Here is a 24,068-nt window from a genome sequence, read left to right on the forward strand (position 1 = left end):
ATCTGAGTAGTCAAGATACGTTTGATGATAAAGGTTGACTTTTACACTGTATTATTAAATTCCTGAGCCACCCCCTCTAATATACTATATCACCAATAGAATTGCTGATTGGTAAAACTTGAAAACCAAACTCTTTATCGTACTGAAGAGGTTCATTACATAGTTTTACCCACTGGTCTATCAAGATGTACAGAAGGAGCAATCACACCATGCATGAGTGCACACAAGGCAGTTGAGATATTGAGCCAAGAGAGACAGGCGTCGACATGGGAGTTTACCAGGAATGGTCTGGTCACTCATGGGACTGCAGACCAGCTGTAATCATGTATCGTTCATACAGTTTTTATTCATTCATAAGATGTGGGCATGCCTGGCCAGGCCAGCATTTATTAGTCATTCCTAAATGTTTGGAAAGCAGTATTTGGCTCCTTATTTATGGAAAAATGTAAGTATGTTGGTAACAGTTTCACTTTTCACTAACTAAAACCTAGAATGAATGGATTATCTCATGAGTAAAGCCTGGGCAGTCTACGTTTGCATCTGCTGAAGATTGGAAGAGTAAGAAGTGGCTTGATAAAACTTCTAAGATTCTACGGTGAATGTAAAACAATAATTAATCATCTGGACAAATTTAAACCTAAAGGCCAGAGTTTAAAAATAAGACATTGCCCATTTAAGACAGATAGGAGAAGATTTTTCTCATAGAGGGCCATGAACCATTAGAACTCTCTTCCTCAAAAGAGAGTAGAGGCAGAATCTTTTGTTATTTTTAAGGTGCGTGCATTTTGAAAAGAAAGGGGATGAAAGGTTATTGGTATTAGACAGAATGTGAAGAAATCAGATCAGTCATGTTGTTATTGAATGGTGAAGCAGAATTCAGCCATCCATCCAGTAGTCTTTATACTCATTCCTTAGTCGCCCAAGCCGACTGATGAATTCCAGTCTTTCTAGAACGAGAATACCATGCTCTGTGGCAATTTCTTTTGATTAGATTAGATTGTATAGAGTATGGAAACAGGTCTTTTGGCCCAGCAATTCACGCTGACCCGCTGAAGAGCAACCCACCCAGACCCATTCCCCTTCACCTAACACTATGGGCAATTTAGCATGGCCAATTCACCTAACCTTCACATCATTGGACTGTGGGAGGAAACCAGAGCACCCGGAGAAAGCACATGCAGACACAGGGAGAACGTGCAAACTCCACACAGACAATGGCCCGAGGTGGGAATTGAACGCGGGTCTCTGGCACTGTAAGGCATCAGTGCTAACCACTGTGCCACCATGCCGCCCCAATGGGTTGGAATGGGTTTGTGAAGCCTGGAATTGTCCAGACCATGCACCCCTTATCTCTAGGTGGAAATTCAGAGTATGGGTACAGAGTCCCCAGTAAAACATAATTAGAAGTGGAATGAAATTACACGAAGCCATCTAAAGCTCTGCCAATGCTTCGAAAGGTTCAGCTTTTGTGGAAAGAAGAAAAAAAATGACACAACCAACATTGCCAAGCAATGACCTCCCTCAATAACACTCAATAGAAGCTATATTAAAGGACACTGTACTTCCTCCACAAATAGAGTTTTCAAGGTTAGCCTACTACATGACTATTCAGTGCATCATAAATGAATGTGGTTGGTGAAATTTGCTATAGGGGTCAAGGCAATCCCAAATAACACCATACAATGGCTTTGATTTAACTCTTCAGGTGATGTTTAGAGTTGCAAAACTGCAAGATGTTAAATTAAATGAAGGAAAGTCTTTCCTGTAGTCTAGGGAAAGCAACATAGCTCATGTCAGACAGTGGTGAATTTCTTGATTCATTTGATTCCTTGCCTAGGATAGTTTTCTGCAGCAATATGTTCTAGAGGCAACAAATTGGCAGGCCACATTAGACATAGTAATGAGCAATGAGCCAGATCTAGTTAACAGCCTAATGGTGCATGGACATTAATCTCCGAGCTATCATAATATGTTAAGATCACACAATGTTTGAAAAGGAGTAATGCTAATCAGCTGCTAAGATTCCAGATTTAGTTAAAACTAACTGCAATGTGATGAGGAAGAATGTGACTGTTAATCAGTAAAGTTTAGCAGTAGGTGGTATAGCAGGGGATGGTGCTCAAAAAATAATTAATGCAATATGGGATCTGTTTATGCCCCTAATGGGCAAACGCTCTATGTGTCAAATGAAAATAACAACTGCCAAAGACATCTGAGATAATACATAACTAAAAGAGATAAAATATTCAAAAAATTTAAAAAGAAATACAAAAATGCCAAAGATATCAGAGAGTCTGAGAAGTGGGCAAGATGCAAGGAATAACAAGAGGGTAACAAAAGTGATAATAAAAAATACAAAGTGGAGTTTAAAAGAAAGTTGCAAAGAATATAAAAATTAATTCAATTTCTTTGCACAATTATGTTATCAGGAATAATTTAAGCCCCTTGGAAACTGACAATGAAAATGAGGACTATTTCGCATCAGGAAACTAATACTGAATTAGGAGCAGGTACATTTCAGAATGAGTGTAAACATAATAAAAAATACGAAAAATAATGGACTAAATCTTTTGCTTTAAAGGCTGTGGTTTTTTTTGGAGGAATCCTTGCCATGAGACTCAATGAAATTTCCTGCCATATCTTCATAAACCCACCTCGTTAATTATCTAACCGATACCTATGGCACTTCTCACATCCAATTCCAACCCCATCTTACCATGCATTGTTTTGAGGAGAGGTGTTGGCCTAGTGGTATTATCACTAAACTGTTAATCCAAAAACTTAGGTAATATTCTGGGGAATTGGACTTGAATCCTACCGTGGCAGATGGTTGAATTAGAGTTCAATTTTAAAAATCTAGAATTAAGAATCTAATGATGACTGTGACTCCATTGTTGATTGTATGGTTTATTAATGTGCTTCAGAGAAGAAAACCTGCCATCCTTACCTGGTCTGGCCTGCATGTGACTCCAGACCCACAGCAATGTGGTTGACTCTTAACTGATCTTTAGGAGGTGGCAATAAATGCTAGCTTAACAAGCTCATCCCGTGAATGAATTTTTTTAAAAATCCCCAAACAACTTACCAATCAGTGGATATCTGTCCAAAGATATTCCTTCTGCTGGCACTATTCTTGAAAATCTGCTGTGCACCTGGACAAGCACTATCAGTGTGGAACTGCCCTGCAGTTTCTTGACATTTTACTGGACATGGCAGACTCGGGGAAATTGGTAGCTAACTTTGCAGTCAGGGACCTGAAGGACATTTGGATGAAGTATGGCAGAGAAGTGATGTTCTTCTCCCAAAGGACCAGCAGTCAAGGCCACAACAACAATCATGCCAGTCTGGTCCAAGGTTGCCACTTGGGTCAGTGCAGACTCAGCCCTCTGGAGCAATGCTTAGCAATGTAGGAAGAAGATCAATGACCTTCTCCACTCTGCCAGCGTAAGTGCACCATCTTTTCTCTGGTAACTCATCCTATCTCTACTACAGCACCCATCTCCCACCAATGCTCATGCTCTACACCTCTCACTGTTATCTGCATCACCTTTCCTGCTCATTCTTACCCATATCAACCCCTGACATCACTAATCATATGTGACCTCTGCACTGCCGACTCACTCATTCGAGACAACTCCTCTCTCATCAAAAGTAATAGCTTCACCACTCACTTACATGTCTTACTCATTCTAGGAGGAAAACAGCCCAAAATAGGGGGGAAAAGTCAAAACAGCTGATGGGCTGCCTTACATTTGGGTCCTCAATGCTTGCATAGAGAGTACCTTGCCTGTGACTACCCCAAATGGCTGACTGATTCTTTCTAATCATTTCGACTAGTATCAGAGGCTGGCCTTAACTGACAATGTTAGAAGCCCCTGAATGAAGGCCATCTCACGTGACTTGACTGAGGTTTGCTGCTACCCATAACAAGCTTCCTGGGTTACGATCTATGCCAAACAGGAAGGCAAGACAGCAGTACAGTGAGCCTCGTATATCTGGCTGAGGGTGCAAGATGTAAAAGGCTAGCAAGGCAATGCCTGGCAAGGATGCTGTGAGCACCCAGCTAGGCTCAAATTGACTGAGTGCTAAGACAGCAAGTGAAGGTTCAGCCTGGTCCAGTTCATAAATGTCTCTGAGTACACTCCATCCTTCCGACACCATTACAATGATCATTGTTGGTGCAGACCAAGGTCCAGCATTGATGTGCAGAAGCCTATTGGAGTTGTTCCATTAGAGTTCTTTCGAGGCTGACACAAGTCAGATGCCAATGTCTATGGCTGTGAGCTTCATGGTGGCCAGTGTCTATAGAATGTGCCCTGATATCCATGTCAAAACTTGTCAATGTCGAGCTTGTTCAGTATGTTTGAGTAGATACAGAGCTGAGTATTAACGAGGTGAGTTGTGACATGGATATAGTTTTAACAAGCAATAATCCCTACTTAATTCGCAATTTGCTACTCCTGAGCATGAAACTCACCTCGCTGCTTGTCAAATTGATAAAAGTTGCAAAGCGATGACCCCAACATCTAGATAGACATTGCTGAACCTTTCACCTGATTCTACAACACATCTCAGCATCACACATCTCTCGCTCAGATTCCTATATGTTTCCATCCTATGACAATAAATTGTAGCAGTTCACTAACATCAGATAGTTTCCATTACAGAAAGTAGTTGAAAACATTATCAAAGCCTAGCTATTATTTCCCAATGTTTTCTTAATTTGAGACACATTCCTTTTGATGTGGAAATAAGGTAAGTCACTCCATGATTTTAAAATTGTGAGAGGAGAAGTACGGAATTGTACACGAATTGGCCTAACTGTTGTCTCTGGGACAGAAAAGTTTGAAAATGTTAAGCTGATCAGAGGAAGCCCAACATAGGCTTATAAAGGGCAGAAAATGCCTGATGAACATAACTAAGTATTTCGAAGAGGTACTGAGATTGTGGACTGGAGAACGTCTATTGATTTTATTTATATAGCTTTCCAGAAGTCATTTGGTAATGTACCTCTAAAGACACTGCAAACTAATAGTGAAACAAGGAATTGAAAATAAATTAGAGCGCTAATTCGGAACACCAGTCTGATTGAGCAGCAGGAGAGAGGGATTGGAGATATTGCACAGGTACTTCTATTGACATTTTGTGACTAGTGGCATGCTCAATGAATCAGTGTTGGTGCATTAACAAGTCATTATGTTTATTAATGACTCTACTCAGTCTTGTGTAAACAAGAACATTCAGTCCGCTAGTACACTCCAGTGGAGTTGAAGCTCGCTTTTTAACCTTTACTTATATCCAAAGTCATATGTATCTTGCCAATGGCAAGTCTCAAAATGTGTCTTCTCATAATCCACAGGAGATTGTCAATCCTTATTATTTTTGTAGTTACAGGAGAACATAGTCCAGTCCATTCACAAATAACATGAACAGCTAGAAACATAATCAAAAAGGCTACTAGAATGCTATTCTTTATATTTGGAGGACCATAATATAATATTTGGAGGACCATAATATAATCAGTCCATTCAAAGAATACTTGGTACCTTAAGAAATTATTTCTCATTGGTCTTGGACAGAAATTTAACCGACAGCCACCAACAGTTATTTTATCTCTATAGGAGTTAATTCTAAAGTTTTTTTAAGAAGGGCTTAAAATGCTCATAGTGTTTTAGAGTTTTGACCCATCATTGTAACAATATAGTTAAAAATCGCACAACACCAGGTTATAGTCCACCAGGTTTATCTGGAAGGACTGGCTTTCAGAGCACTGCTCCTTCATCAGGTGATTGTCAACCATCTGATGAAGGAACAGCATTCTGAAAGTTAGTTCTTCCAAATTAGCCTTTTGGACTATAATCTGGTGTTGTGTAATTTTTAACATTGTCCACCCCAGTCTAACACATCGTGTAACAACATAGACACATCGGTCCTGATCTTGCTGAATGACAGTGCAGGCTCAAGGAGCTCAATCTTCTACCTCTGCTCAAATTGCATAGGCTCATCTTTATAACTCCCTGCATCTGTCTCCTTTACAGGAGAAAAGAGCACACCAACTTGAGTGAGAGCAGCATCTTCTCACCTGGCCATGGTTTGAGCTGTTCAATTTCACTACTCGAAGGCTCCCCAAACTGACAGCCTCAACCACTTACTCATCAACTGTGCACAAACTCTGTTCATCCTGGCAAGTTGCTGACTGTATGTTTGGGAAATATAAGTATTGGCTCTTAAAATCAGAATCCACAGTTAAAATAGATCTCATTGAGAATTAAAATATTTAAACATTTGACCAAGTAGCTGCAAAGGTTTTTCCATTTGTCTTCAACCACAGATATGAGTCTTCATGAGGGGCAGAGATAAGATGAATAGCAAAGGTTATTTTCCTGGGGTAGGGGAATTCAAAACTAAAGGGAATGTCTTTTTAAGATGAGAGGAGAAAGATTTAAAATGGACCTAAGGGGCAACCTTTCCACACTGAGGGTTGTTTGTGTGTTGAATCACACTACCAGAGGAAGTAAGCGATGCAGGTACAGTTAAAACATTTAAGAGACATTTGGATAGGTACATAAATAAGAAAGTTTTAAAGTCTTATGGGCCAAATAAAACCAAATAGAACTAATTTAGTTTGGGAAACTTGGTCAGCACCAATGAGTTGGACCAAAAGATCTGTTTCCATGCTGTATGACTCTACAACTATGATTTTATTTAAAGTTACAAATCACACAACACCAGGTTATAGTCCAACAGGTTTATTTGGAAGCACTAGCTTTCAGAGCACTGCTCCTTCAGCTGGTGGTTGTGGAGTATAAGGTTGTAAGACACAGAATTTATAGCAAAAGTTTACAGTGTGATGTAATTGACATTATATATTGAAAAAGACCAAGATTGTTTGTTAAGTCTCTCATCTTTTAAAGTGACCATGTTGGTTTCAGTTCTTTCATATGTAAATCGCAAAACATTTTTTAAAAGGTACATTTTCATTTATTTAAAGAATAGGAAGTCACATATCTAAATTTGCTAATGATGCAAAGGTAGCAGGCATTGTAGATAAAATCATAAAGTTATAGAGATAATAAATGATGAAGTGAATGGACAAAAATATGACAAACTTAAGTTGACTGTAAGATGTCCATTTTGCACCTAACAGGATACATGCTAAATGTTTAAAAGTTCATAACAATCAAGCTCCAAAGAAACTTTGGAATCCAAGAATTAGATCATTAAAATAACATGAACAGCTAGAAACATAATCAAAAAGGCTACTAGAATGCTATTCTTTATATTTGGAGGACCATAATATAAAATAGAAGTCATGCTCCAAATATATGAGCTTTAGTAAAGATATTTTGGAAGTCTTGAGGCCAATGTGGGGCTAAGCAGAATAATGGAGAAAGTGAGGACTACTGTGACAACTGGTAAAATGCCTGGCCTCAAGAGTTAAATTATGAGAAGAGATTACAAAACTAGCACCAGCTAGCATACGATTGAATAGCTTAACATGTGATCTAATAGAAGTATACAAGATGGTAAGGAAACAAACAGAAATAAATTGTTGATTAATGCATTCAGGACTAGACAGTATAACCAAATTATTAAAGCCAAACATTTCAGGGGTGAAATTGGAAAACACTTTTACTCATAAAGACTGGTTGAAATTTGGAACTGTCCTCCACAAATGCAAGTGAGGCGAGATCCATTAAAAATTAAAACCTGAGATCAACAGATCTTCGTTATCCAAACATTGTAAAAGATATACAGTGAAGGCAGGTATGTGAGTTTAGATCACAGCCATGATTTCATTAACTGGTGAAACAGGCTGATGGGATTAAGTGGCCTCTTTATTTTCCTTTGTCCTCAGCACACTCAGGCTGAGAAATGGGCATAATTGATTGGGAGAATAAAATTGATTTTGGACAGCACCATGAAATGCACAATTGTAAATCTACAACCTGTTTTATCCTCAGACTAACAACTAACAAACTGATTGCCAATTCTTCATTGCCAACAATAGAAATGGAGATTATAGATCACATTTTAAACTAGCTGAAAAACACCAGAGTTTTTATTGTTAATTCCATATTCTAATGACTGCTGCTCAGCAGAATGTGTAAACATTGGATGATAACAGGCTTAGGCAATGAGGAGAATTATTATACTAAACATGCTCAGTTGGAGGTCGTGCTCCCTGGTGAACTGTATGTAGTTTTCTATTTATCGGAATTAGTAGTTGGAAAATGGTACTTGAACTTCCAATATGGATTACCCTTGGACAAGACTCCAATCTCAGTGCACAAGAGAGAAACCTATTTAGTAAGTACACACTGCCACCAAATATCAAATGCTATTGATCTTGTGCACCCATCCAAGTTGTAATTTTTATCAACCTACCATCTGTGAATGCCGGAAAGTAGAAAAATTAGCCAATAAAAAGCTTCAAGACTCTCTCATTGTTCTGTATGGTTCTGAAGAGGACCTTGAAGAGGAAGCCTTATTGCGTCTTATGCCATTTACGGGTCCACAATGACAATTCTCATGTAACAATGGTCAATGTACATGCCACTCATGTTACATCCAGTAGGATCAGTGCAGAGCAATCTTACAGCACTCCTTAAATGGACTCTGTAATTCATTTACAACCAGCACTGAGTTTTGGTAACAGAAGGGTTACAAATGTTAACAATTCATTGCCCTCTCACTATATCCATCCATTAAGTACTTACTGGATAATCTCCATTCCATTAAGTTTTGGCTTTGGGCATTGTTTTATTATTCAGATGCTGTGAGCTATTCTGGCTGGGTCAGCATTTATTGCTGAAACTTTATTGCTGGAACAGCACAGCAGGTCAGGCAGCATCTAGGGAACAGAAGATTCGACGTTTCGGGCACATGCCCTTCTTCAGGAATGAGCAGAGAGTGTTCAGCAGGAGAAGATAAAAGGTAGGGAGGAGGGACTTGGAGGAGGGGCGTTGGAAATGTGATAGGTGGAAAGAGGTCAAGGTGAAGGTGATAGGTCGGAGTAGGGTGGAGGCGGAGAGGTCAAGAAGAAGACTGCAGGTCAGGAAGGCGGTGCCGGGCTGGAGGGATTCGGCTGAGACAAGGTGGGGGGAGGGGGGATGAAGAAACTGGTGAAGTCCAAGTTCATCCCCTGTGGTTGGAGGGTTCCCAGTCGGAAGATAAGACGCTCCTCCTCCGACCGTCGCGTTGTTGTGGTTTGGCGGTGGATGAGTCCAATGACCTGCATATCCTCGGTGGAGTGGGAGGGGGAGTTGAAATGCTGTGCTACAGGGTGATTGGGTTGGTTCGTCCGGGTGGCCCAGAGGTGCTCTCTGAATCGCTCCGCAAGTAGGCGGCCTGTCTCGCCAATATAGAGGAGGCCACACCGGCTGCAGCGGATGCAGTAGATAATGTGGGTGGAGGTGCAGGTGAATCTGTGGCGGATATGGAAGTTTCCTTTGGGGCCTTGGAGAGAAGTGAGGGGGGAGGTGTGGGCGCAAGTGTTGCACCTCCTGCGGTTGCAAGGGAAGGTGCCGGGAGTGGAGGTTGGGTTGGTGGGGGGTATGGATCTGACAAGGGAGTCGCGGAGGGAGTGGTCTCTACGGAAAGCTGATAGAGGAGGGGAGGGAAATATATCCTTGGTGGTGGGGTCCGTTTGGAGGTGGCGGAAGTGACGGCGGATGATGCGCTGTACATGGAGATTGGTGGGGTGGTAGGTGAGGACCAGTGGGGTTCTGTCCTGGTGGCGGTTGGATTCAGTGATCAAAAATAATTGAATGTTATGTGGCGGTGATTAAATTCTCTCTTACTGGAGCTAGTCATTGCCTGACACTTACTTGTGTGGTCTGATTATACTTTCTATTTCTCACACTAAGCCTGGATGTTGTCCAGGTCATTCTGCTTTCGAACAGTTCATGTTAAGCTTCATTCAGTTCATGATAATGTGTAGACCTCTTGCTGAAGTGGTTCGTACAACTGCTTCAACTAATGCTTGCTATGTGATATAGATACAATAGGCCCCAATGTCTTTAGAGGGAGTGATGAAGAACATTATTTACAATGAAGAACATTGACAGCATGGTGGCTCAGTGTTAGCACTGCTACCTCACAGTGCTAGGGACCTGGGTTTGATTCCACCCTTGGGTGATTGTTTGGAGTTCACTCATTATCTCTGTGTCTGCATGTGCTTCCTTTTAGAGTCCAAAGATTTGCAGGTTAAATGGATCTTTCATGCTAAATTGCCCATAGTGTGTGGAGACATGCAAGCCAGGTGTATTAGCCATGGCAAACATGGAGTTACAGGGATTGGATGGTCTGGGTGGGATGGTCTTTGGAGCATCAGTGTGAACTTGCTTGGCTGAATGGCCTCCTTCCACACTGTAGGGATTCTATGATTATTTACCAGTTGCATTATAAGCTGTTGATCTCTGATTGACTGGCACCTCTTAGGTGATGTGAATTGTGGGAGAAATTCAGTTACCTACGCACTTTGATGTCAGGCAAGTCCACTTTAGTAACTAATAGGCATTTAATTCAGTGGACCTTCCCAAACTTTGGGACAACCATAATCTGGGGTATGTACACCTTTTGAATGCATTTTAGTTTTGTCACCAAATTAATCTCTCAGAATTGAGTAGAAGATTATTATGGATGCCCATTGCAGATCATGATAGGAAGTGAACACTTAGAGAAATAGTTATAGAGCTGTACAACACTGAAACAGACCCTTCAGTCCAACTCATTCATGCCGACCAGATCTCTGAAATAAATCCAGTCCTATTTGCCAGCATTTGGCCCATATCCTATTCATATACCCAACCAGATGCCTTTTAAATGTTGTAATTGTACGTGCCTCCACCACTTCCTCTGGCAGCTCATTCTGACAGCTGAGCAAGAGTGAGCGGAGAGCAGCCTGGGAAGGTAACTGATATAAAAACTTACCTCAGGGATATGCAGCCTTGCCTTCAGGAGCAGAGCTAAGTGGAAATGAGCGGAGAGCAGCCTGGCAAGGTAAGTCAGATACAAACCTATCTTGGAGATTTGCGGCCTTCCTTTTAGGAGTGGAACTGAGTGGGAGCAAACGGAGAGCAGCTGGGGAGAGTAAGCATTTCTGATTCTGAGGGGGAAACTGAAAAGTAACATCACAGGAGAGCTGTGATTTGATTAGCTAACAGGGGGTCTGCTAAATTTGAATCTATGTTAAACTGAACCCTGTGAAATTATCGGTTACAACTTATATTTAGATTGAGGTAATAGGCAAACATATAAAAACAGTTAAAAAAACAATTTCAAAATAAATTTATTAAATAAGGATGGAGGATCAGAGGATGTTTTGTTTCTGCATGATGTGGGAGCTGATGGACCCCATGGAGTCTGAGCATCAAACATTGTGACACATCAGGGAGGAGGAGAGTTATCTGAATGCTGTGTTTCAGAGAACAGTCACACCCTTTAGACTAACTAATTTGAATTTAGCCAGTGGGCATGGACAGGATGGTGTGGCTGTGAGTGAGGCAGCTGGAGGGATCCAGGAGGTAGAGTTGCTGGAGCTTCAGCCTTTGTCCATGTCCAACAGGTTCAAGAGTTTTGCTCCCTGTGTGGACAGGAATGGGGATTGCAGAGAGGGTGAGCTGACTAACCACAGCACTATGGTGCAAGAAGCCATTCAAGTGGGGGGAGAGAAGAGAAATGTTGTTGTAATTGGGCATAGTATAGTTAAAGGCAGAGACATTATTGTCTGTGAGCAGGATCGAGAGTCCCAAAGGTTGTGTTGCCAACTTGCTGCTCGGGTTCGGGATATCTCATCTGGGCTGCCGAGGAACTTGAAGTGGGACGGTAAAGATCCAGTGGTCATGGTTCACATAGGTACCAATGAAAGGGATAAAACTAGGGCAGAGATTCTGCTAAGGGAGTATGAACAGCTAGGAGCTAAATTAAAAGAGCAGAACCGGAAAGTTAATAATCTCAGATTACTAACTGAGCCACAAGTTAATTGGCACAGGGCCAATAAGATTAAGTAGGTAAATGCGTGGCTCAGAAATTAGTGTGAGAGAAATGGGTTTGAATTCATGGGATATTGGCACCAATACTGGGGAAGAAGGGACCTGTTCCGATGGGATGATCTTCATCTGAATCATGCTGGGACTAAAGTCCTAGAAAAATCGCATAGCCAGGACTATACACAGACCTTAAAACTAAATTGGAGAGTGGGGTGTGTGTGGTTCAGGAGGCAGGGTTCAGTTATAGGGGAAATTAGAAAACCCAACTTAAAGGAGGAGGTAAGAGTGCAGGTTCGGGATGTGTCGGATATTTACCAGACAATAAAGGTGCAGGACAAAACAGGTGAATATCTTCATGCACCAGGGAATTATTTAAAAAGTAGGGAAATTTAATAGTGGAACAAATTTAAAATCTTTGTATATAAATGTATGAAGCATTAGAAATAAAGTTAATGAGTTAATAGTACAAATAGAAATAAAAAGGTATGATTTGTTAACGATTACTGAGACATGGTTACAAGGAGACCAGGTCTGGGAATTGAATAAGGGCTTATGCCCGAAACGTCGATTCTCCTATTCCCTGGATGCTGCCTGACCTGCTGCGCTTTTCCAGCAACACATTTCCAGCTCTGATCTCCAGCATCTGCAAACCTCACTTTCTCCTGGGAATTGAATATTCAGGGGTACTCAGCATTTTGGAAAGATAGACTGAAAGTGAAAGGAAGTGGTGCAGCCTTTCTGGTGAAGGAAGGGATCAGTGCTGTAATGAGAAATGACATAAGCCCAGGAGATCAGGATGTGGAATCAGTCTGGGTAAAAATAAGAAATAGCAAAGGGAAGAAGTACTTGGTCAGAGTGTTTTAAAGGTCCCCAAGCAGTGGTTCTACAGCAGGGCACAGTATAAGCCAGGAAATATTAGAGGCTTGCAAGAAAGGTATGGTAATAATCATGGGTGATTTAAACACGCACATCAAGTTGGCAAGAGTAGCCTGTGAGTTCATTGAATGTATTAGAGATTGCTCCTTGAAGCAGTATGTTGTGGAACCAATCAGGAAGCAAGCTACGTGGGTGGCACGGTGGCACAGTGGTTAGCACTGCTGCCTCGCAGCGCCTGAGATCCGGGTTCAATTCCCGCCTCAGGCGACTGACTGTGTGGAGTTTGCACGTTCTCCCCGTGTCTGCGTGGGTTTCCTCCGGGTGCTCCGGTTTCCTCCCACAGTCACAAAGATGTGCAGGTCAGGTGAATTGGCCATGCTAAATTGCCTGTAGTGTTACGTAAGGGGTAAATGTAGGGGTATGGGTGGGTGGCGCTTCGGCGGGGCGGTGTGGACTTGTTGGGCCGAAGGGCCTGTTTCCACACTGTAAGTAATCTAATCTAATCTAATCTAATCTAATCTACTCTGGATTTGGCATTGTGCAATGAAGAGAGATTAATTGATGACATCATAGTTAAGGATCCTCTGGAGAGTAATGACTGGAGTATGATATGATTCAAACTTCAGTTTGGGGGTGAGGAAGTAGAGTTCCATTGCAGTGTTCTGGAATTAAACAAAAGAAATTACGTAGTCATGAGGACAGATTTGGCCTGAGTAGATTGGGCAAGAAGGCTAAAAGGTAAGACAGCGGATGAGCAGTGGCAGGCTTTTAAGGAACAACTCAATTCCTTACAACTAAAATGTATCCCAGTGAGGAAAATAGATGTAAAGGGGGTGTGTGTGTGTGGGGGGGGGGGGGTGCGGGGGGCTAAAAAAAAGCATCCATGGCCAAACAATGAGGTCAAGGACAATGTAAAGTCAAAAACTAAGGTATACCATATTTCAAAAACCATTGGCGGAATGGAAGATTGGGAAAATTTCAAACATAAGCAAAGGGATACTGAAACACTAATAAAAACAGCTAAGATAAATTATAAAAGAAAATTAGCTCAAAATATAAAAAAGGAAAGCAAAAGCTTGCATCAGTATATAAAAGGAAAGACAGTTGTGAATGTGAATATTGGCCCCTTGGAAGACGTGTCACAAAGCTGGTCCTTTTTCTCAAAGTTACTGTGTCCTTGATTTTTTTCAGAGGGGATGTAAGACAGCTCAGACTCCAAAACAGCTGAGTTGGTGCAGAGATAAAAGGGTTATTGGGGCCTTTTTTATTTACTTCTAAACAGATGATACCTCAGGCCAAAGGCTTTCATGTTTTAGAAATAACTTGTATAATGAAAGAGGAGTGGCCAGTCCTGGCAGCTGAGGCCTTTTGGTTCAGTGGCAGCAGGGGATGTGTGAAACAGGCTGCTGACCTCTCTCTCACCTTGCAAACTGTCAGCCTTTGTTTGATTTTAGCTTTTGTGCTAAGGGATGTGTGTATTGGGACTGTTGTAAGTATTTTTGTAACAGAATCATTAAGTCGAGTGTTGATAGGATAAGTAATGTGGTATTCTATTTTCTGTTCTTTGTATTTCATTCCATAATTTTGTTAATAAACCTTGTTTGTTTAAAACTGGGCAGTCGACCCAACTAATTTACACCAGGAATATCCACTATACACCTAGCTAAACAAATATCAAAGTAATGGTCTGGGCTACCTGCTTAAAAAATGTTTTGAGGCGTTTGGCCTAGTCCATAACAGATGAAGCCACAGAGTTAATAGTGGGGAACACTGAGATGGCAGAGATGCTAAATCAATACTTTGCCTCAGTTTTCATGGTAGAAGATAACAGTACCAGTCCTGTCGGAATGGGTAAGTCAGAGGCAATTGATAAGGTAGAACTTAGAATAACCATCATCGATAGAAAATGATACTGAGCATGGATTCTGAATCAGTGGTGCTGGAAGAGCACAGCAGCTCAGGCAGCATCCGACGAGCAGCAAAATCGACGTTTCGGGCAAAAGCCCTTCATCAGGATACTGAGCAGACTATTAGTATTGAAGACAAACAAGTCCACTGGATCTGATGGCCTACATCCTAGGATATTAACAGAAGTGGAAGCTGAGATAGTAGATTCGTTGGCTGCAATATTCCAAAATTCTCTGGACACGGGAAAGGTTCCAGTGAATTGGAAAATGGCTAATATTGCTTATTCAAAAAGGGAGGGAGCAAAATGTGGGAAATTACAGATCAATTAGTTTAACGTCTATTGTTGGGAAAGTGTTAGAATCAATTATCGAGGAAGCAATATCAGGACATTTGGAAAGTCAAAACGCTATCCATCAGAGTCAGCATGGTTTTATGAAGGGCAAATCATGTTTGACTAATTTGCTAGAACTCTTCGAAGAAGTAACAAGCAAAGTAGATGTACTATATCTGGACTTTCTGAGCCACTTGATAAGGTGCTGCACAAAAAGTTAATTTACAAGATCGGATCATATGGAATTAGGGATACTTTATTAGCTTGGATGGATGACTGGTTGATGGACAGAAGACAGAGGGTCAGGATAAATGTATTTTTTTTCTGGATAGCAAGATGTAACTAGTGGGGTGCCACAGGGTTCAGTCCTTGGTTCCCAGCTATTTACTGTCTACAGTAACAACTTGGATACAGGGATAGAAGGCTCTATAGCCAAATTTGCAGATGACGCAAAAATAGGTGGGACAGTAAATTGCAATGAGGAAATAAGAATCATACAAATGGAAATAGATAGTTTACAAGAGTGGAACAAAATGTGGCAGATGGAGTTTAATGTGGATAAGTGTGAGGTCATGCAGTTGAGTCAAAAAAATGGGAAGGCAACGTATTATCTTAAAGAGGAGAGACTTCAGGGTGCTCCGGTACAGTGGGATTTGGGTGTACTCATTCATGAGTCACAGAAAACTAGCATGCAGGTACAGCAGAAAATAAGAGAAGCAAATGGAATTTTGGCTTTTATAGCTGAAGGAATAGAATATAAAGATCAAAACATATTGTTGGAACTATACCAGACGATGGTGAGAACGAACCTGGAGTATTGTGTGCAGTTTTTGTCCCCTTATATGAGGAAAGGTGTAGTGGCATTGGAGGCAATTCCGAGGAGGTTCACCAGATTGATCCCAGAGATGAGGGCTTTGTTGCATGATGAGACATGGAACAGTTTAGAGTTTTACTCTGTGGAATTTAGAAGAATGAAGGGAGATCAAATTGAGGTATTCAAGATGATAAAAGGTGTGGATAAAATAGATGTGGAGCAGATGCTTCCTGGTGTGAGGCATTCTAGGATGAGAGGTCATAGTCCTAGGATAAGGGGGAAGCAAATTTAAAATAGTTGACGAGAAACTACTTCTCCCAAAGTATTGTGAATCTGTTGGAATGTGCAGTGGATGCTGGGATAGTGAGTAAGTTTAAGGAGGATTTAGACAGATTGGTAATGGGTTGAAGGGATATGGAGAGAAGACAGGAAAAGAGTGAAGAGCATATCAGCCATGGTAAAATAGTGGAGCAGACTTGATGGGCCAAATGGCCTGATTCTGCTCCGCTATCTTATGAACTTTTGAACTTATGAACCTCTATAAGGTTACCCCTCAGCCACTGACACTCCAGGGAAAATAGCCCCAGTCTATTCAGCCTCTCTCTTTTGCTCAAATCCTCCAACTCTGGCAATATCCTTGTAAATCTTTTCTGAACCCTTTCAAGTTTCACAACATCCTTCTTATAGCAAGGAGACTGCAAGTGCATGCAGTGTTCCAATAGTGGCCTAACTAATGTCATGTACAGCTGCAACATGACCTTGCAACTCCTGTACTCAATAAAAGCAAGCATACCAAATGCTGTCTTCACTATCTTATCGACCTCTGACTCAAATTTCAAGGAAATATGAACTTGCACTCCAAGGTCTTTTTACTCACTGACACTCCCCAGGACCTTACCATTAAGTGTATAAGTCCTGCCCTGATTTGTCTTTCCAAAATACAGCACCTCACATTTATCTAAATTGAACTCCATCTGCCAATCCTCTGCACATTGGCCCATCTGATCAAGATCCCACTGTACTCTCAAGTAACCTTCTTCGCTGTCCAGTTTACCTCCAATTTTGGTGTCATCTGCAAGCTTAGTAACATACCTCCAATGTTCAAATCCAAATTATTTATATCAACGATGAAAAACAATGGACCCAGCACTGATGCTTGTGGCACACCACAGGTCACAGGCCTCCAGTCTGAAAAACAACCCTCCACCACCACCCTCAGTCTTTTACCTTTGAGCCAGTTCTGTATCCAAATAGCTAGTTGTCCCTCTATTCTGTGTGATCTAACCTTGCTAACCAATATTTCATGGGGAACCTTGTCAAAAGCACCACTGAAGTCCAAATAGATCACATTCACTCCTCTGTCCTCATTGATCATCATTATTACTTCTTCAAAAAACTCACTCAAGTTCATGATACAGGATTTCTCACATATAAAGCCATGTTGACTCTCCCTAATCAGTCCTTGCCTTTTCAAATACATGTAAATCCTATCCCTCAGGATTCCCTCCAACATCTTGCCCACCACTGATGTCAGGCTCACCGGTCCATAGTTCCCTGGCTTTTCCTTACCTCCTTTCTTAAATAGTGATACCACATTAGCCAACGTCCAGTCTTCTGACACCTCACCTGTGACTATCAATGATACAAATATCTCACCAAGGGGCCCAGCAATCATTTCCCTAGCTTCCCACAGATTGTGACAAATAAAAATGAAAATGCTCTGCAGCAGGGAACCCAGTGATTTATCTGCCAAACTCTCAACACAGCCTGAGCATATTCAAACAAAAGGTGCCTTCTATCTGAAACTTTGGTTTGCCTTTTCCAGTTAGAGCACCAAATTCTATATCTTCATGCATTTTGCAATTTTCGTCTTTTCAACCCTTGTATCTAGGAGTAGACTTGAAAGTATGCAGCAAACTTCAATATTTATTCGATAAAAGATATCGCGTGCAATTTTTGGTCTCCTTCCTATCGGAAAGATGTTGTGAAACTTGAAAGGGTTCAGGAAAGATTTACAAGAATGTTGCCACCATTGGAGGATTTGGGCTATAGGGAGAGGCTGAACAGGCTGGGGCTGTTTTCCCTGGAGCGTAGGAGGCTGAGGGGTGACCTTATAGAGTTTTACAAAATTATGAGGGGTATAGATAGGATAAACAGACAAAGTATTTTCCCTGGGTTGGTAAGTACAGAACTAGAGGGCATAGGTTTAGGGTGAGAGGGGAAAGATATAAAAGAGACCTAAAGGGCAACTTTTTCACGCAGAGGGTGGTACATGTATGGAATGAGCTGCCAGAGGAAGTGGTGGAGGCTGATACAATTGCAACATTTAAAAGACATTTGGATGGGTATATGAATAGGAAGGGTTTGGAGGGATATGGGCCGGGTGCTAGCAGGTGGGACTAGATTGGGTTGGGATATCTGGTCAGCATGGAAGGGTTGGACCGAAGGGTCTGTTTCCATGCTGTACATTCTATGACTCTATGACTCTACATCAATTCTAGCACACAGCATCACATATATTCCACGTTAATATAAGAACATATTTTATACAAAGTAAAGCAAGTTGATTTTATGGGTGTGATTTAATATCACCATCCATGGCAAGTTGAAGGAGGATGAAATTGGTCACAGAAAGTAAAATTGAAATTGGACAAGATTGCAAATGGACAAATGCAAAATAACAGCTTATTTTATGCTCAGCCTATTACCTTGCTTCATGAACAGCAATACAAAAGACAATCATAGTTTACATATTAAAGAGGCCGCAATAGACCTACCATTCACCAGGACATTTATAGGTGGGGGACTACATTCCCATCTTTGTCCTTACTAGGTCCATGCTTCAAAAGCCTATGGACCATATCCCTGACCCACTGCCAACTAAGGCTTTTAAGTGAGCAGTTCATTCCCACATAAGGGTCTCATCTTACCACAACTGATCTTCACCAGGTAGTGGTCAGAGGACTTGTTTGGTGGGAATCTCTGTTGGGGTTGCTTATTGATTCTGGAGGCTGGGACCCATATATCAAAGTCCTCCATTCCTGGTTGAGTGAGCTGACAATGGGAAGAGGGTCTGTTAAGGTCCAAATCCATATCCTTGCTGAAACTCCTCCCCTGACACCCTCACTCTCCGATACCCGTTCCACTATCACTCAACAATACCTGAGCCATGATCAAATCTTCCCAGTGGCACTGCTGTGCAATTAATTCCACCCTTTAATTGACCAGCAGCTTTTAGCAAATAGATGTCTGCCTCTGGGATCCTTGGCTCCAGGTGGGGCCTACCACTGCACAGTTAAGAGTCCAATTGGCCTCATATGTTAGGCCTCATTAAAAACTGGTGACATGGGACAGAATTTATCCATTCATTAGGCAATGTCATATTTTCACCTTTGAAGAGATTTCCTTTTAAGAGCTCAGCATGCTGAAAATAAACCCACCAGAAATCTTCAAGAAAATGGAATCCACATTCTTCATTTGTAATACACAACAATATAACATGTCAAACAGCTGGGATTTTCTTTTAAAAAGAACACAGGAGAAACTAGTTCTACTAGCTTGAAGGCCAAAGAAGCAGCCTCAAAGAAATTATAATAACATTCCTGAAGATCCGACATGCAGAAAAGAGATGAAGTTATATTTTCTTCCTAAACTGTAATTATCTCTGACTTGAGCAGATTTGTGAAGATGGAATCAAGCCTGCTTTTTCTAAACATTATTTCAAATTTCAACAACCACCAGGAATCAGCCTTACGCTAAGCCAAAAATGTGCCTAAATCCAAACAATAACAAAAACAGGCTGCAGTCAGGAACAGTGCAAAGGCAACAGAACAATCCGTTCAAACCAATAAAATTGAATGTGCCCACTAAGTACAGTGTTAAAAATCAGAAGTACAAAACATTAAAAATTAAATTGAAACTACAAAGGAACTGCAGAAGGGTGGCTACTAACTCCACCACGAACTGAAAGGCCACAGTTCTCTTATTTGCATTCAAACTCTTTAATCAAAGAATGCAACTTTGCTTCATAGACTATGCAGTCACAGAGCCAAAATGTAGACTATTGAGCACAGTGATAACGTCCCTGTCTCTGAGCTAGGAGGCCTGTTTTTAAGTCCCATCCATTTCAGAGGGGTATAATAATATCTCTGATCAGGTTGATTCCAGATCCAAAACAGAAAAATGCTGGAGAAACACAGCAGGTCTGGTTACATCTGCAGAGAGAAATCAGAGTTAATGTTTCAGGTCCCCTTCTAGAGACAACTGAAGAGTCACTGGACTCAAACCTTTAACTCTGTTTTCTCTCCACAGATTCTGCCAGACCTGCTGAGTTCCTCCAACAACTTCTATGTTTGCTTCATATTTCCAGCATCTACAGTTCTTTGCTTGTTTTTCAGTCACAGAATTAGTTTGGCAAGCTGTGGAAATGCTCCTAGCAGTTAATTGTGTGGGATTATACAGTCAATTTCTCAGTCTTTTCTGAGCAGGACCAGAAAGATCCTGCAAAGTTATGGAAAGTACTAGAAGATCAGCTGCATGCTTGAATTCTGAAATTGACTCCTCACTTAGAATTTATGACCTTCAGTTAAAAAGCCACAGGAATCAACAGATCAATTTCTCAGTAGATGCTCTAACAATGGTCCTTTCAGTGGTGGAACTGTCAGAGCAGGTAATGGAGTTGATGATTGCCACATCTATCTAAGCACTACAAATAGATCACATTGGGAAAAAGAAAGATCACAGCATTAATTCACTGCCAGCAAATCACAGAAAAAAGGAAGTTATTGTCGATGAACATTAGCATGTAAGTTCAGAAAACAGTTGCGACATTGTACTACAGAAAAGAAAAGCAAACAAGCTACACGGCATGTGTCATCTTTGATGCCCAAATAAAACAGTCTTGCATTCCAAGGTCTGTGCAGGGTGCATGGTACAAAATTACAATTGGCCTGTTTATGTCAGAAATCTTGCTCCAAAGCCAATAGTTACAATAGGGCACAATTAAACAGAAAACAAACACAGCAGAGTGGCAACAGGAAAGCATCAAAGATATACATAAATATAAGCCAACATATGAAGTTTACAGAAAAGCTGTGAGTCTTGACTACAATCAATTCTGATAAAAGTACAGGAGTGTGACTTTAATGTAAATAAAGATGACATAACCTTAGTTACTGACTATTTATCCAATGTTCAATTATCATATAATTAAAGGACACCTTAAGTACCTCCATGCAAACACATTTCATCTGTTGGGTGTGTCAAAGAAGTCATTTCTGACCATAGACCATAGTACATGGTCAGACCTTTAAGACAATGTGTGGCAAATAAAGTATGAGTCTTGCCATCCTCACTACATTACCCCAGATGAAATGGTGTCACCAAATGAATGGTCAGCACAATTATTACTTATTCTAAAGTGTAGAACAACATAACAAGATTTTTATGTTGGCATGTTACATGCCTCAGAGGTTTATCTCTGGAAATGGTGTGACCGTCACCAGCAGAGATCATGCTCAGAAGGCAAGTTAAGAAGGAAACTATAAAAAGTAGACGAGTAACAAAAAGTACCTCTCATTCTTGCTGAGGCAGTAGATGTGAGACAAAAAAACTGAAGATGTTGCAATCCAAGGTCGACAAGCAGGAGTCTGGAAGAATATAGCAAGGAAGGCAGCATCAGGAGGTGGAGAAGTCAGGACTAGGGGTGGGTGTGGAGGAGCTGCAGATAAAGGGGTGGTGGGGGCAGGGTGGTGAAGTGGGGATGCAGGACGCTGCACCGATGCAGTGATCGGTGTAATGGCAGAAGAGTCAGAGCACAGTGCCTGTGCAGGTACTGAAGAGGGACTGACAAAGAGGCAGGTGTAGCTGGGACCTATTCAGGTGCACATGGCTACCCCTGGATTTGGAGGAAATGGGAGGAATTAAAGGAAAAGTTATTGAATGTGAGGACCTGTTTGGTGAGGCAGAGGAGGGTATTGATGGAGGAGGACTGGATGAGTCTGTTGGAGCGGAAGAACTGGAGGGCCTGGAGGCCGTCTCTGTGAGGTATGGACGTGTATAAGGACTGTACATCCATAATGAAGATAAAGTGCTGTGGGCTGGGGAACTGGAAGTTACCGAAGAGATGGAGGGCGTGGTTGGTGTCACGGATGTAGGTGGGAAATGCCTGAACCAAGGGGAAAAGGATGGAATTCAGGTAGGATGAGATGAGTTCGGTGGGGCAGGAGCATGCAGAGACATTGGGTCGACCGGGTAGTTGGGCTTGTGAATCTTGGGGAGCAGGTGGAACCAGATAGTGCAGGGCTGGGGGACTATGAGATTGGAGGCAGTGGAGAAGAGATCACCGGAGACAATGAGGGCACGGACTGTGTGAGTGATTTTGGTCTGATGGGTCACAGTGGGGTCATGGGCAAGCGGTAAGTAGGACATGGCAGTAGAGAGGCAATCGATATGGTATTTTGAACAAACCTGTTCGAAGAATCCCTTAAAAGTGATCCAGCAACAATATCGTTTGAGTACTGCATCAACAATAAGTCACTATGGGAAAACATTCATTCAACAAAATATGTGAATGAAAAGAAAATGACTGAGGACGGATCTTACAGTTAGAGAAATGAGAAATCCCTGCATTGAAATGGGTTGATACCCATAGTCAGCTATCTGAGTGCTTTCTAAAAGAAAGGGCAATCTCTAAGAAACTATTAGAAACACTGGAGCTTCATTGACTGCATTTGTTGCAAAATACAGTAAGTCACCAAGGCAGGCTTCTTGACAAATTCACATGTACATACTCAAATTTGGATAGGGATTTGCATTACTGGATTTCCACATAATCTCAGTATACTGAAAAGTAAACCTTGGTTAAGCAAACTCTTGCAAAACAGAGTGGACACTAACATTAAGTTGCTATATATAAATCTATTCACATTATCAATTTCATAGTTACTTACTTTAGTCCTTTATTTCAATATGTACTTTCTATCTCTACAACTATTAGCTCAATTTCCACTCCTCTACCAATACTGCACAATGGAATAACTGTTACACTCCTAAACAGAGATCACCTCCTCACCTTGCCAACTCATTCCCTTTCATGAATCTCTTCAAAACTATTCTGTTTGGTCTTCAGCTTAAACATTCCCATTTACAAAGGTTTATTTTCTGCTTGGCATCTGCTTCATTTCTACTTTAACACTAACATTTTTAAAGAAATCTTTCTCTGCACTTTAGAAAAGAATGCTTTTCAAAATGTTTTTTGGTAAAATTGAACTTGTTGACCTTAAATCATAAGACATGGCTCAAACACTGGATCTGGTGAACTAACTATCACCAGTGAGGTTCTGGTATGGAACCAGTTAGTCACAGATAATGGGCATGACAAATCTGAACCTTTCCTTTATGTATTAATACATCAATACTCAGAATTCCTGATTGCAATGAGTCAGACCTTTGAGCAAAATGCATTAATGGAGCCATCATTTCTGGGAATATCAAAAAAACATAAAAGCAAAACCAAGGACATATCACTAACCAAGGGTTATTTTAAAATTCTTACCTTTGTTTTCAAATTCCACCATGGCCTCACCTTCCTTGTCCCTATATTTCCCACCTGCCCGAGAGCTGTCTCTCATAAATGGATTCATTTAAGTCTGCCACATGTTCATCTTTTACTTTATATCCACTATTGGTAGCTAGACATTCAGCTATCAAGACCCCAAGCTCTGGAAATCCCACCTTAAATCTCTCCACCTCCCAATCCATCTTTTCTCCTTTCAGCTAGTCCCTGAAATCTATCTCTTTTACCAAAATTTGAATATCTGCCCTAATATTACCTTAGATGGTATGTTGTCAAATTATGTTTAATAATAGTCTGCAAAAGCCTTGATTTGCTTTAGAACAATAAAAATGTTGAACAAATACTATATATTTCTTGTGGGTTTTACACAAATTTGCATATTAGCATCTTTTAAATTGGCCAGCGATACATTGTAGCTTTGATAAAGCTAATTATCTCTATTACAAACACTATACAAAGTGCTGTTAAGGTTGTATATCTACACTTTGACTTGGGATAGCAAATCTCATTATTATTAATTTATGCTTTTCTTTGACATGTGGAAAATACTTTCTGACAAACTCCAGTTAA

Source organism: Chiloscyllium plagiosum, unplaced genomic scaffold, assembly GCF_037043375.1.
Source record: "Chiloscyllium plagiosum isolate Xiang-an unplaced genomic scaffold, Cpla_swu_hap1 HiC_scaffold_36, whole genome shotgun sequence".
Classification (NCBI taxonomy): Eukaryota; Metazoa; Chordata; class Chondrichthyes; order Orectolobiformes; family Hemiscylliidae; genus Chiloscyllium; species Chiloscyllium plagiosum.